Source organism: Eleutherodactylus coqui, chromosome 3 (genome assembly GCF_035609145.1).
Source record: "Eleutherodactylus coqui strain aEleCoq1 chromosome 3, aEleCoq1.hap1, whole genome shotgun sequence".
In the NCBI taxonomy this organism is placed as follows: domain Eukaryota; kingdom Metazoa; phylum Chordata; class Amphibia; order Anura; family Eleutherodactylidae; genus Eleutherodactylus; species Eleutherodactylus coqui.
The window spans coordinates 217,642,334-217,656,425 of record NC_089839.1 but is presented as its reverse complement, the minus strand read 5'-3'; positions in this window follow the sequence as shown (position 1 = coordinate 217,656,425).

Here is a 14,092-nt window from a genome sequence, read left to right as displayed (position 1 = left end):
AAAAATCTTGGATTTATCCAGTACACCGGCGTGTACCATCTTCTGTGATTGGAGTCTACACTTCAAGGAGGGGGCTTCTGTTCCTATATCATTCCAAATACCTTTGACAGCTGTAAAATGGTTTTTGTCATTTTGCTCATATTAATAGCTTAGTTAATGATAACTTAGTTAAGCACAAATCATATACAACAGAGGAGCGGCAGAGTCATTGGTCACAGTTTGATGTCAGTAAATGGTATTTAGGGACCAGACCCCCTGAAGAAATGCAAACCCCAGAACAGACCCCTCTATGACTTCACAGCCCAGATTCTTTCGGTAATGGCGGCGTCACACGAAAGTTTGTGCTGTGTATTTGTGCATCAGCGAGGTTTGAGGAGGATCATAAACAGCGTGTTGCTTGTGCTTCTGCACATATAACTGTAATTTTTACACACAAGGCCAATTCACACACGTAAGCAAAATTCAAGAAAATAGAGCAGGACCTATTTTCGGTCATGTGCGCTTAAAGGGGTTGTCCGGCCACACAGGGTAACATTTTTTTAGATAAATGCTGCTTCCCTATCAGTAAGTGATCTGGATTATGATTTCTCCAGCAGGCTTTGGGGTATTTTGCCGCTTCCGAATTATGTCGTGTGCACACATCGTCGACCAGAATCAGACACAAATGCTGGTCTAAAACCGGGAGAGTCTCTACAATGTGTAGAGGCTCAGGCTTTTTATTATAACACATGACAACCGCCCTTCAATGGGCGTGCAACAGATTACATCAGTAACATATAAGATTCTCATTTGTCGGATCATATAGAATCCCCCACCTCTCTGCCCACCCCCTTCCAAGTGGTGAGGTAGTATGGACTTTTGTCCTAGCTGAAGTCAGCTCCGTGTAGTGATGAATCATTGTTTAACTAGCTTGTGTGAAGGGAGTGGAAGGGGGCTAGGTAAACACTTAGTGTTAAACACAGGATATACACGACACTATGGCCCTTTAACTCTTAGAGGCTGGTTGTGCAACTTCTATGTACTTAACTAACATTACATCAGACATCCATTGTCTAGCAAATACTATGATTAGATTGTGTGGGTGTCCTTTAAACTCCTCAGAGCTTAGAGTCATTACAACAGCAAAATACATTTGGGTTATATTAATCGATAGACATTTTATAAATAATCATCATGTCTATCACAATCCCCCCTTAAAATGTCTGTCCTCTAATTCTCTATCTAATTTTCACAGTTTTCTGCGCATGAGCCTATAACTGGAGCGCGTTGAAGGTTCGTTTTAGAGTCTTCAAGGGGGTGTAGGACTTGTCCACTCCTTCTGGGGATGCATCCAGCAAACTCATGGTGGGGGCGGCTTTTCCAGCATCAGTTTCACAGGTCTCTCTGACACAGGGGATAACACAGCAGACTAGAACAGAAAAGGTAACCATCAGTTCACATACAACAGCGACGCCCGTCTGTGCCAGGATCCTTTACCACCAGCTCATCCATGGCGAGTGCTGGTCCCAAAAGTTAGCTCTTTTTAGTCAGTGCGGTCAGCTTCTTAATGGCAACTGCGTTTTTACCCGCGGGTCACGTGTCGTCCAGGATGTAGGTACAACAAGTCTCCCCTATCATCTTACAGACACTCCCCTTTTTAGCTAAAGTCATATCTAAGGCCATTCTATTTAAAAAAGTCATAGTCGAGGTAGGTCCTATTGGTCGACTAGTCCCTATAAGGCGTCTCTAGTATAATTTATAAACCACTGCTAATTATAATAAACATAATTAATCCAGTCAACGTTTATTTACCATAATGATCAGGAAAATGGACTCGAATCTAGTTTTAACTTGGTCTCTAATTTTTAAAACTTGTCAGGTACCCCCCTTGGCTATCCTATGATGTCAATGTATACGTGTAGATCAAAACTACCACCAGGGGTCTCTCTTCTCGCTCTAGCATAATGTTACAATACTAGTAGCGTGCACAGGTACGCACGGCGTGGTACTCCCTAATCTTCACCCACACCAATGTCCCTCCTGGAGATAGTCCTAATGGTGAACACGTCCAAGTCGCCTCACCCTTGCGTCAGGGTTTTCCCACTGCCCGTAAGTCCCTACTCCTAGGAGGGGGGGGGGATCCCTACCTTACCTCAGAGGGAGGCCATGGATTCCCTGGGCTCATTTCCGGGCATCCATACCCTCTATCTGTACAAGTTAACACCCCACAGGGTGTGCCCTCGCCGGAACCTAAGGTCTTCTGCACTATCCCTTGGCAAATGGGAATTCCACTGACAATCCATCTTAGGAGATCGGGGCAGGCACAGTACTAGTACATTTCTCCTTTTCTTTGGTAGCGTATGTGGTTGGCATTATCGGAACTGGCTCTTCATCTTTTTTAAACAAGGGAAATATTGCTGAGTTCCCCAAAAATCTCCCTCCACCCTGCCTAATTGCCTGGCAGGTGTAGTTTCCAGGGTAGTCAGTAATACTCTCTCCGGTGCAAAACACTTAAGTAGTTATAGAGTATTCCTTCTTCCATTTCTCACGGACAGTGTAATTAGCGGAAATGTTCGTGAAGAGCCTAATAAACCACTCTTCAGCATCTACAGGGAGATTTAGGGGGACCATCCCCGAGTGTAGTCGGGCACTACCGCGCACGCAACAGTTAGACTTGTTGCTCCTGTTAGCATTGTACCTCATCAACTCCAACCAGAGATTCTGGTCAGAGTAGCCAGTCGCTACTGTCAAGGTGTCTACAAAAGGTAGGGTCGGCTATGATCATCATGTTCGTCAAGGTCTTTATCTTACGGCGGAGGGGGTTAATTATGGGCACGGGACTAAGTGAAGGCTTCCATTCGGCTGCATCTACCATATCCCTTATTTTAAACTTCCCTAAGGGATCTGTCCTCCCGTACCGGTATGTCCCCAGACTATAAGTCTCCCCCGTCCCCCGGGCTTGGATCTCCCATGGTTAGTGTAACAACCGCATTAAAACCAAGCAGCATACTAAGTTCAGCCTTCCAATACCTGCTGTCCTTATTATTCTCAAGGAGGGTTATACGACTAATTAGGGATTTCCCGCTCTTGTCTTTCTTATTTAAGGCACTTCGCGGTTTATAGGACTAGTCTGTTCCTGCGTTCCATCCCACTAATCCCCAATAACGGCAGTCTTCTCCCCAGACGTTATCAGTGGCGCGAACATATTGTATTCCCCGGGTATATAAGTCATATAACCAGCCGGACTGGGCTAAATCTGGCCTGCGGTGGGATCTTGCGCCTAGACACGGGACCACAGTACAATAGTCGAAGGAATATGCGGCTACTTGAGCATTGGACGAGTTATACTAGAAGGTAACCATACCCTCATATTCTTCCGACTAAGGATTCCAGTTGCCACCCTCCTCTCTCACTAGCCCTAACCAGAGTAATGTCTTTGGCACAATTAAGACTGGTCTCCCGGATCTGAAGCTTTCTTACAGTATAAAGCATGGATCCATGTAAGTCTTTCGGCTAGTTTCACAGCTGTGGCAGTAGTCAGAAGCACCTGGTAGGGGCCATCAAATCGGGGCTCAAGAGGGTGCTTCCTGAGGAACTTCTTGACGCACACCCAATCCGCAGGCTGCAAGATATGTGTCCCAGTGTCTGCCTCTGAGTCTGGAAGAGAACACCTGTGCATAGGCTTTGGTTAGTTCTTTAACAACGGAAATCACATACTCAGTCAACACATCAGATTGTAATTGTAACCACTGAGGATAGTAAAGACCTAGCCTTGGGGCTAGCCCAAACAATCTCGTAGGGAGATAATGTATAATCCCCCCTGGGTTCATATCTTACACTGTATAAGGCTATTGGATGACAGTCTTTCCAAAGTGGCGTCATTTTTAAGTATCTTACTTTTTAGCGTGCCACTACGTCTCTCCACCTTTCCACTACTCTAAAGGTGGTACAGTATGTAAAAGGCCTGGGATACACCCAGAGCAGACATGACATGTTACATTCACCTGCGAAGTTTATACCTCTGTCTGACTCTGAATCACTTCTGGTACCCCATATTCACAGTTTACCTCGTTCATGAGCTTCTTTGCGGTTACCTACTTGTTTGCCTTGGTAACAGGGTCAGCCTCCAACCTGCAAAGACATCAACAACAACAAGCACGTATTCATACCTCCCAACAAGTGGGAGCTGAACGTAGTCAATTTGCAATCCCTGAAATGGGTAGAGTGGTCCAGGCAAGTGTTATGTGGCAAATTTACTTCTGCCCTGACTCACCTATGGCATAGATCATGCTAAACCGGACAAATGATGCAGCAGCTACAGAGAACCCAGAAGTCGCCCAACCTCTTTCAAGCGTCGTCGTCAGTGCTGCTTTACTAGGTGGGTCTTTGCGTCCATCAGCTGGGCCATCATGGGATACAGGAACTGTGGTGGGCAAGTGCTGTTGACCGTTCACCACACGCTGTCCTGTTTCTGCTGCTCCCATATTAGTCCATTTATTCTTTTCTTCCTTGCTGGCTTGTAACTGTAAAAGTCTTTTAGCATATCAAAGTCCAAATTTTTGTCAATGTCCAAAGTTTTTTACCACTGACTCATACTGTCAGTATCTTTCTTCTTTCTTCCACGGCTTGAGGGCCGCTGCCTTTGCTGCGCTGTCAGCGAGGGTGTCGTCTCTCGCCTCTCCAGTGTAGGAATCGGTGCGAACTCTCAACTTTGTCAGGTAGAAGCAGGGCCTCCATGCGACTCTGTACCGCTGCACCATTCTCAATTGGTTGTCCTGCTAAGGTAAAAAAACTGTCTGGCCTTCCATATTGGGCCGTAATCATGAGCTGTGCCAAATACATACCAGGAGTCAGTGTAAAGGGTTGCCGTCTTACCTCTCACCACTCTACTCGCCTCAGTGAGGGCCTTCAATTCCGCTTCTTGTACTGTGACATGCGGAGGCAGAGCTTCTGCTTCTAGGACATCTTGTTGTGTGACCACTGCATATCCGATGTGGAGTCATCAATCCTCACCCTGGTACCATCTGCAAAAAGCTCAACATATGCATTATCAACAGGGGTTCTGGTAACTGTTTGCATACCTGCAGGTTCTTACCGAATTAGTACTAAATAATCGTGTTGATGTTCTATTTCACATGGCTCGGAATCTTGTTATCTTATTCCATTTATTTTTTTATTTTTTTTCAAACCCAATAGCTGATCTACAACACCTAGATCATCTATGGCCCAGATCACCTCTGCCTCCCCCCTTTTGAATACTCAATGGAAAAAGAGTCATTGCGTTCAAACTAGTAAACCAAGAGGCACAAAAACAAACACTTTGTAGGTCAAGGTGACATTGTATGCAGCAAAGTCTGAGCGAAAATCTCCTTACAAAAAAAATGTTGTTTTTTTTTCCTTTCAGGTCGCAGTTAGTATTTTTTAACACAAGGGGGCGCCACACAATTCAAATTTTACGTCACCCAGTGTAATAGTATTTCAGGGTATGGCCAGCGTTTAGCTTTTACTCTCCTGTCGAAATATAATTATAGCTTCAGTGTAGACTGATACTAGAATATACAAAAGACTTAAAGAAAAACTAAAGAATACGGATGACTTAACATCCTACTCTGGGCAATTCAATCCCTCTTTCTTCACATAAAAAGTTAAATTACTTCACCAAATTGCGTGAAAAAAGTCTGCTGGGTGACTATAGGGAAATTATTTCATCTGTAGGAGCCTTCCGTAACATCATCTGTCTGAGTATCCATTGGAGAAGCGGGCAGTGGAAAACAGAGCCCCTGGGAACATGAGAGAGCGTCCCCTGTCATGTATTCCTGGTCTCTGCCCCCCATGCATCAACTCCAATCTTCCATGCACTATAAACCAGCTTAGTCATCTACTATGTCCCAAGCTGCATCTTCACAAAGGTTTGTTTCGCTGAACTTATCACACATCCAAAGTGGCCACATCTTGGAGCGTAACAAAGTCTGGTCAAACAAAACCTTACTTCAGACAATCATGATGTTAGCACTGGATACAGTGGCATTGGGGAATATAGACCTCCCAAATGCAGCAAAATGGCCGCCAGAGGCAGAAGGGGGCGGGGCTACAGATCTCCCAGGTGAGGCAAAATGGCTGCCGGAGGAACGGGCGGGGCCAGGGGCAGCAGCACTTCCAGGTGAGGCAAGATGGCCGCTGGAGTAGGAAGGGGCGGGGCCAGGTCCTGTCCCGGATGGGGAGGGACCGGAAGTAACATCACACACCCTGAAAGTGAGCACATGGGGGGAAGTAACTTCAGGGTGGGGGCAGGCCTCACTACATTTTCTGCAGAGTCACACTATGTTGGACTGTAAACATTGCAAGCACGGCCGCCATTACAGGGAGGGGCTGTAGTGAACACAAAGGCATTACATTGTTCATTAGCAATACACATACCCCCCCTACATGCTTTCTCCTCTTCAATCTCTTAACTACGTTATACCTCCTCCTAGCAATCTAAAAACACCTTTCTTTCTGCTAGGCTTCCTGCTCATCTTCTGAAAACTTTCTACAGCCTATCTTATCTGTCCATGACCTGACATTTCTTTCTGCAACTTTTCCTGGTCCTTTCCCATCAGCAACCAAATCACAAGCTCTATGACCTTTGTCCTTGCTCACTTTGCTCAACTCTATTCTATTCGAAGTTCCTATTCATTCTATTCGAAGACACAGTAGTGTTTCTCTTGTAAAATCTGCTTTCTTAAAATTCTTCCCATATAACCTCTTTTTCCCACTCAGAATTATAATGCACATTAATTCTACAAAACACAGGGAACGACAAAGTAAACAGAAAGGGTTAATTGGAAAAAACTTTCAGTTCACTCTTATCAGCAGCCCTCCCCCCAACAATAAACACTGCACATTCTTTCTATAGTACCAAACAGACGGGATTACTGGAGAATACCCACAACGGCTCAAGGTATATATATATATCTCATCTACCTTTTTTAACAACCCACCGTCTAGTAATCCCCAAGAGCACTTCTTGTACACGATCTAGACAGGACATTTAGCTATACACAGAGACTGACGATTATTTTCAATGACCAAAACCTCAACAATATTCTGGAGAAATCAGCCGTCACAAAGCACGGCTATACCTTTCCACATATGAGAACATAACACGCTCAATCATAAAGGTAAGTATACGTATCATAAATCTTCCTAACCTCACACTAGTTTTACCTAGGAGCACGTGTCACTGGCGTGTTCCCTCAGACTTAAACAGCCGAGTCCGCCCTCCTGACACATTAACCCTCACAGAATTTATCTCTTGGTCTTGCATACACAATTTTTAACCGTCTCAGACATAGCAGACACAGCGTACAAAATACCCCTAGACAGGTAACATGGTGATTTTTCCGAGTGGGCAGAACTAGAGTTATTACCTGTCTTTCAGTGAAGGTCCAGTCTGGATCAGATACAGGCAGAAAAGCAGTCAGAACCCAGCTCACATCGGTAGATTTACATAAAGCAATCTTACCGTGTTCTGTAGATTTTCGGGCCCCTGAGTTCTGCGTGCCATCTGCCGATCTCTGTACGTTCCAGGCTGTGACCTCACAGATCCACTCGCTCACCCAGGGACTCCACTGATCTGGATTATGATTTCTCCAGCAGGCTTTGGGGTATTTTGCCGCTTCCGAATTATGTCGTGTGCACACATCGTCGACCAGAATCAGACACAAATGCTGGTCTAAAACCGGGAGAGTCTCTACAATGTGTAGAGGCTCAGGCTTTTTATTATAACACATGACAACCGCCCTTCAATGGGCGTGCAACAGATTACATCAGTAACATATAAGATTCTCATTTGTCGGATCATATAGAATCCCCCACCTCTCTGCCCACCCCCTTCCAAGTGGTGAGGTAGTATGGACTTTTGTCCTAGCTGAAGTCAGCTCCGTGTAGTGATGAATCATTGTTTAACTAGCTTGTGTGAAGGGAGTGGAAGGGGGCTAGGTAAACACTCAGTGTTAAACACAGGATATACACGACACTATGGCCCTTTAACTCTTAGAGGCTGGTTGTGCAACTTCTATGTACTTAACTAACATTACATCAGACATCCATTGTCTAGCAAATACTATGATTAGATTGTGTGTGTGTCCTTTAAACTCCTCAGAGCTTAGAGTCATTACAACAGCAAAATACATTTGGGTTATATTAATCGATAGACATTTTATAAATAATCATCATGTCTATCACATAAGCATGGTAACACACTGCATACAGGAGCTCCAACCGGCAGGCAGATCAGCTGGAATGTCAGTTTCTTACTTTAGAATCTGATGTTCAATGCAGCTTTCAAAGATGGCGCCTCTGTGCTGCCTTCCCACAATGCTCTGCGCTCTCCCTCTTCTGTGTGCGCGCTCCCGATGGCAGTAAGAGGCATGAAAAGGCAGGATTCCATGGCCTCGCTCAGCTCCAGTCCTAGTCCCGTCCACGACACACCCACATCTATTGAGCCGATCTACAGTCTCTCCCCGCGCAGGCCCCGCCCCCTGCTGCACGCTATACTTAGAGGGGGCGTGGCCAGGGGAGACTGTCTGTTATACACTCATGGTTCAGGATAAAATCCTACCATGAGAGTAAACAGCATTAGTGTGTAACATGAATGAAGAGGCGCGGAGGAGAGCCGAGAGAGAACTCTACTGCAGCCCCCCCACTGTGAAACAAGGCTACCAACTCACAGGCGCCCCCCCCCCCTACACACACACGTAACACTTACAGCCACCCTTCCGTCACCGCAAGTAACACTAACCCCCCCTCCCCTGTCTCGGAACACCCCCCACGGACAGCGACGAGTTGTCGGCACCCTGACCCCGACCGTTTGGCAGCACCCCGACCGGTTGGCAGCACCCCTCCACTGGCAGCGACTGGTGGTCAGCACCCCTTCCCTGGCGGCGACTGGTTGTCAGCACCCCTTACCTCGCTGCAACTGGTTTTCAGCACTCCTTTCCCGGCGGCGACTGGTCGGCAGCACCACTCCCCCGGCGGCGACCGGTTGTCAGCACCCTTTCCCAGCGGCGACTGGTTGTCAGCACCCCTCCCCAGCGGCGACTGGTTGTCAGCACCCCTCCACCGGCAGCGACCGGTTGTCAGCACCCCGACTGGTTTTCAGCACCCTGACCCTGACTGGTTGTCAGCACCCTGGCGGCGACTGGTTGTCAGCACCCCGGCGGCGACCGGTTGTCAGCACCCCTCCACCGGCAGCGACCGGTTGTCAGCACCCCGACTCCGACTGGTTGTCAGCACCCCAACCGGTTGTCAGCACCCTGACCCCGACTGATTGTCAGCACCCCTCCCCCGACGGCGACTAGTTGTCAGCACCCCTCCCCCGGCGGTGACTGGTTGTCAGCACCCCTTCACCTTCCCCGGCGGCGTCCGGTTGTCAGCACCCCTTGCCAGCGGCGACTGGTTGTCAGCACCCTTCCACCGGCAGCGACCAGTTGTCAGCACCCCGACTCCGGCTGGTTGTCAGCACCCTGGCCCCTAAATGGTTGTCAGCACCCCTCCCCCGATGGCGACTAGTTGTCAGCACCCCGGCAGCGACTGGTTGTCAGCACCCCTTGCCAGCGGCGACTGGTTGTCAGCACCCCTCCACCGGCAGCGACCAGTTGTCAGCACCCCGACTCCGACTGGTTGTCAGCACCCCGACCCCGACTGGTTGTCAGCACCCCAACCGGTTGTCAGCACCCTGACCCCGACTGATTGTCAGCACCCCTCCCCCGACGGCGACTAGTTTCAGCACCCATCCCTGGTGGCGACTTGTTGTCAGCACCCCTCCCCCGGCGGCGACTGGTTGTCAGCACCCCTTCACCTCCCCCGGCGGCGACCGGTTGTCAGCACCCCTTGCCAGCGGCGACTGGTTGTCAGCACCCTTCCACCGGCAGCGACCGGTTGTCAGCACCCCGACTGGTTGTCAGCACCCTGGCCCCTAAATGGTTGTCAGCACCCCTCCCCCGACGGCGACTAGTTGTCAGCACCCCGGCAGCGACTGGTTGTCAGCACCCCTTGCCAGCGGCGACTGGTTGTCAGCACCCCTCCACCGGCAGCGACCAGTTGTCAGCACCCCGACTCCGATTGGTTCTCAGCACCCCGACTGGTTGTCAGCACCCTGACCCCGACTGGTTGTCAGCACACCTCCCCGGCGGCGACCGGTTGTCAGCACCCCGACCCCGACTGGTTGTCAGCACCCCAATCGGTTGTCAGCACCCCTCCCCCGACTGATTGTCAGCACCCCTCCCCCGACGGCGACTAGTTTCAGCACCCCACCCCGGCGGCGACTGGTTGTCAGCACCCCTCCCCCGGCGGCGACTGGTTGTCAGCACCCCTTCACCTTCCCCGGCGGCGACCGGTTGTCAGCACCCTTCCACCGGCAGCGACCGGTTGTCAGCACCCCGACTCCGGCTGGTTGTCAGAACCCCGACTAGTTGTCAGCACCCTGGCCCCTAAATGGTTGTCAGCACCCCTCCCCCGACAGCAACTAGTTGTCAGCACCCCGGCGGCGACTGGTTGTCAGCACCCCAGCGGCGACTGGTTGTCAGCACCCCTCCCCCGGCGGCGACCGGTTGTCAGCAACCCTCCGCCAGCGGCGACCGGTCGTCAGCACCCTTCCCCTGGCGGCGACTGGTTGTCAGCACCCCTTCCCCTCCCCCGGCGGCGACCGGTTGTCAGCACCCCTCCACTGCAGCGACCGGTTGTCAGCACCCCAACTCCGACTGGTTGTCAGCACCCTGACTGGTTGTCAGCACCCTGGCCCCTAAATGGTTGTCAGCACCCCTCCCCTGACGGCGACTAGTTGTCAGCACCCCGGCGGCGACTGGTTGTCAGCACCCCAGTGGCGACTGGTTGTCAGCACCCCAGCGGCGACTGGTTGTCAGCACCCCTCCCCCGGCGGCGACCGGTTGTCAGCACCCCTCCGCCAGCGGCGACCGGTTGTCAGCACGGTGACCGGTTGTCAGCACCCTGACCCCGACTGGTTGTCAGCAACCCACCCCCGACGGCGACTAGTTGTCAGCACCCCTTCCCTGGCGGCGACTGTTTGAGAGCACCCCTTCCCCAGCGGCGACTGGTTGTCAGCACCACTCCCCCGGCGGCGACTGGTTGACAGCACCCCGACCCCGACTGGTTGTCAGCACCCTGACCACGACTGATTGTCAGCACCCCTCCCTCTGCGGTGACTGGTTGTCAGTACCCCTCGCCCGGCGGCGACTAGTTGTCAGCACCCCTTCCCCGGCGGCGACTAGTTGTCAGCACCCCAGCGGCGACTTGTTGTCAGCACCCCTCCTCCGGAGGCAACCGGTTGTCAGCACCCCAACCCCGACTGGTTGTCAGCACCCCGACCGTTGTCTGCACCTTGACCCCGACTGGTTGTCGGCAACCCTTCCCAGGCGGCGACTGGTTGTCAGCACTCCTTCCTCGGCGGCAACTAGTTGTTAGCACCCCTTCCCTGGCGGCGACTGGTTGTCAGCACCCCTCCCCCGGCGGCGACTGGTTGTCAGTACCCCTCTCCGGCGGCGACTGGTTGTCAGCACCCCTCCCCCAGCGGTGACTGGTTGTCAGCACCCCTCCCTCGGCGGCGACCGGTTGTCAGCACCCCTCCCTCGGCGGCGACCGGTTGTCAGCACCCCTCCCTCGGCGGCGACCGGTTGTCAGCACCCCTCCCCCAGCGGTGACTGGTTGTCAGCACCCCTCCCTCGGCGGCGACCGGTTGTCAGCACCCCTCCCTCGGCGGCGACCGGTTGTCAGCACCCCTCCCTCGGCGGCGACCGGTTGTCAGCACCCCGACCCCGACTGGTTGTCAGCACCCCTCCCCCGTCGGCGACTGGTTATCAGCACCCTGACCCCGACTGGTTTTCAGCACCGTGATCCCCGGTGGCAACTAGTTGTCAGCACCCCAGCGGCGACTAGTTCTCAGCACCCTAACCCTACTATGATGTGACAGCAACCCCCCCCCGCTAGTGTAATGTTACAGCCCCCCCAGCTACTATAATGTAACAGCACACACACACACTCCCCCGCAACTATGTGACAGCACCCCCTGACCCCCCACCCTGCTAAACTAAAGTAAAACATTATTTCCCCACACACACATGCCCCCACAGTGCCCCCTACACATGAGCCCCCCCCACAGTGCGCTCTCCCACAGTGGCCCCCCCAATGATCCCCCCACAGTCCCCCCTACAGTGCCCACACAAGTGCCCTCCACAGTACCCCCTACACATGCGCCCCCCAGTTCCACCCCACAGTGTCCCCCCCAGTGTCACCCCTACAGTGCCCTCCAAACTAGCGTCCCTCCACATGCCCTAGAGTCCCCCCATCCACAGCGTCCCTCCACAGTCCCCACTCAACAGTGACCCTGCCCCACAGAACCCCCACAGTGCCCTCCACAGTACGCCCCTACATGTGCCCCCCAACAGTGCCCACACACAAGTATACTAACAGCACCCCCTGCACTTCCCCCTACATGTACAGTAACTCCTATATATAGATAACACAGGACCCACCTTTCACAACAGACAAAGCTCACCTCCTCCCTTCCCTGCAGAGGCAGGATAACACCGTGTGATAAATTACTGTGGCCGCCTCCCGGCCAACCCCCCTAGCGCTGCAAATTACTGTCACAGCCCCCCTCTCACCCCACGCAACAAATTACTGGGACAAATCCCCCCCCCCCTTCCTTTTTCCCCGGCGACAAGTCTATGTGACAGACCATTCCCCCACAGCTACAAATCTATGTGACAGCACACTCCACAGCGACAAGTCTATGTGATGGGACAATCCACCGCGACAAGTCTATGTTACAACACACCCCACCATGACAAGTCTATGTGACATGACACTCCACCGCGACAAGTCTATGTGACAGCACACTCCATCGCGACAAGTCTATGTGACAGCACATTCCACCACGACAAGTCTATGTGACAGCACACTGCACCATGACGAGTCTATGTGACAGTAAACTGCACTGCGAAAAGTCTATGTGACAGCACACTCCCACAAAGGCAAGTCTATGTGACAGCACACTCCCACCACGACAAGTCTATGTGACAGCACACCCCACCGCGACAAGTCTATGTGACAGCACACCCCACCGCGACAAGTCTATGTGAGAGCAGACCCCACCGCGACAAGTCTATGTGACAGCACACCCCACCGCAACAAGTATATGTGACGGGACACTCCACAGAAACAAGTCTATGTAACAGCACACCCCACCATGACAAGCCTATGTGACAGCACCCCGACCCCGTCCAAGAAGTCTATGTGACAGCACGACCCACCGGGACAAGTCTATGTGACAGCGCACTCCACAGCGACAAGTCTATGTAACAACACACTCCACCACGACAAGTCTATGTACCAGCACACTCCACCATGACAAGTCTATGTGACAGCACCCTGACCCCAAGAAAAAGTCTATGTGACAGCACACCCCACCGCGACAAGTCTATGTGACAGCACACTCCACAGTGACAAGTCTATGTGATGGGACAATGCACCGCGACAAGTCTATGTAACAACACACCCCAACATGACAAGTCTATGTGACATGACACTCCACCGCGACAAGTCTATGTGACAGCACACTCCATCGCGACAAGTCTATGTGACAGCACATTCCACCACGACAAGTCTATGGGACAGCACACTGCACCATGACGAGTCTATGTGACAGTAAACTGCACTGCGAAAAGTCTATGTGACAGCACACTCCCACAAAGGCAAGTCTATGTGACAGCACACTCCCACCACGACAAGTCTATGTGACAGCACACCCCACCGCGACAAGTCTATGTGACAGCACACCCCACCGCGACAAGTCTATGTGACAGCAGACCCCACCGCGACAAGTCTATGTGACAGCACACCCCACCGCGACAAGTCTATGTGACAGCACACCCCACCATGACAAGTCTATGTGACAGCAATCCCCACTGCGAAAAGTCTATTTGACAGCACACCCCACCATGACAAGTCTATGTGACAGCATACCCCACCACGACAAGTCTATGTGACAGGACACTCCACAGCGACAAGTCTATGTAAAAAAAGCAGACTCCACCATGACAAGCCTATGTGACAG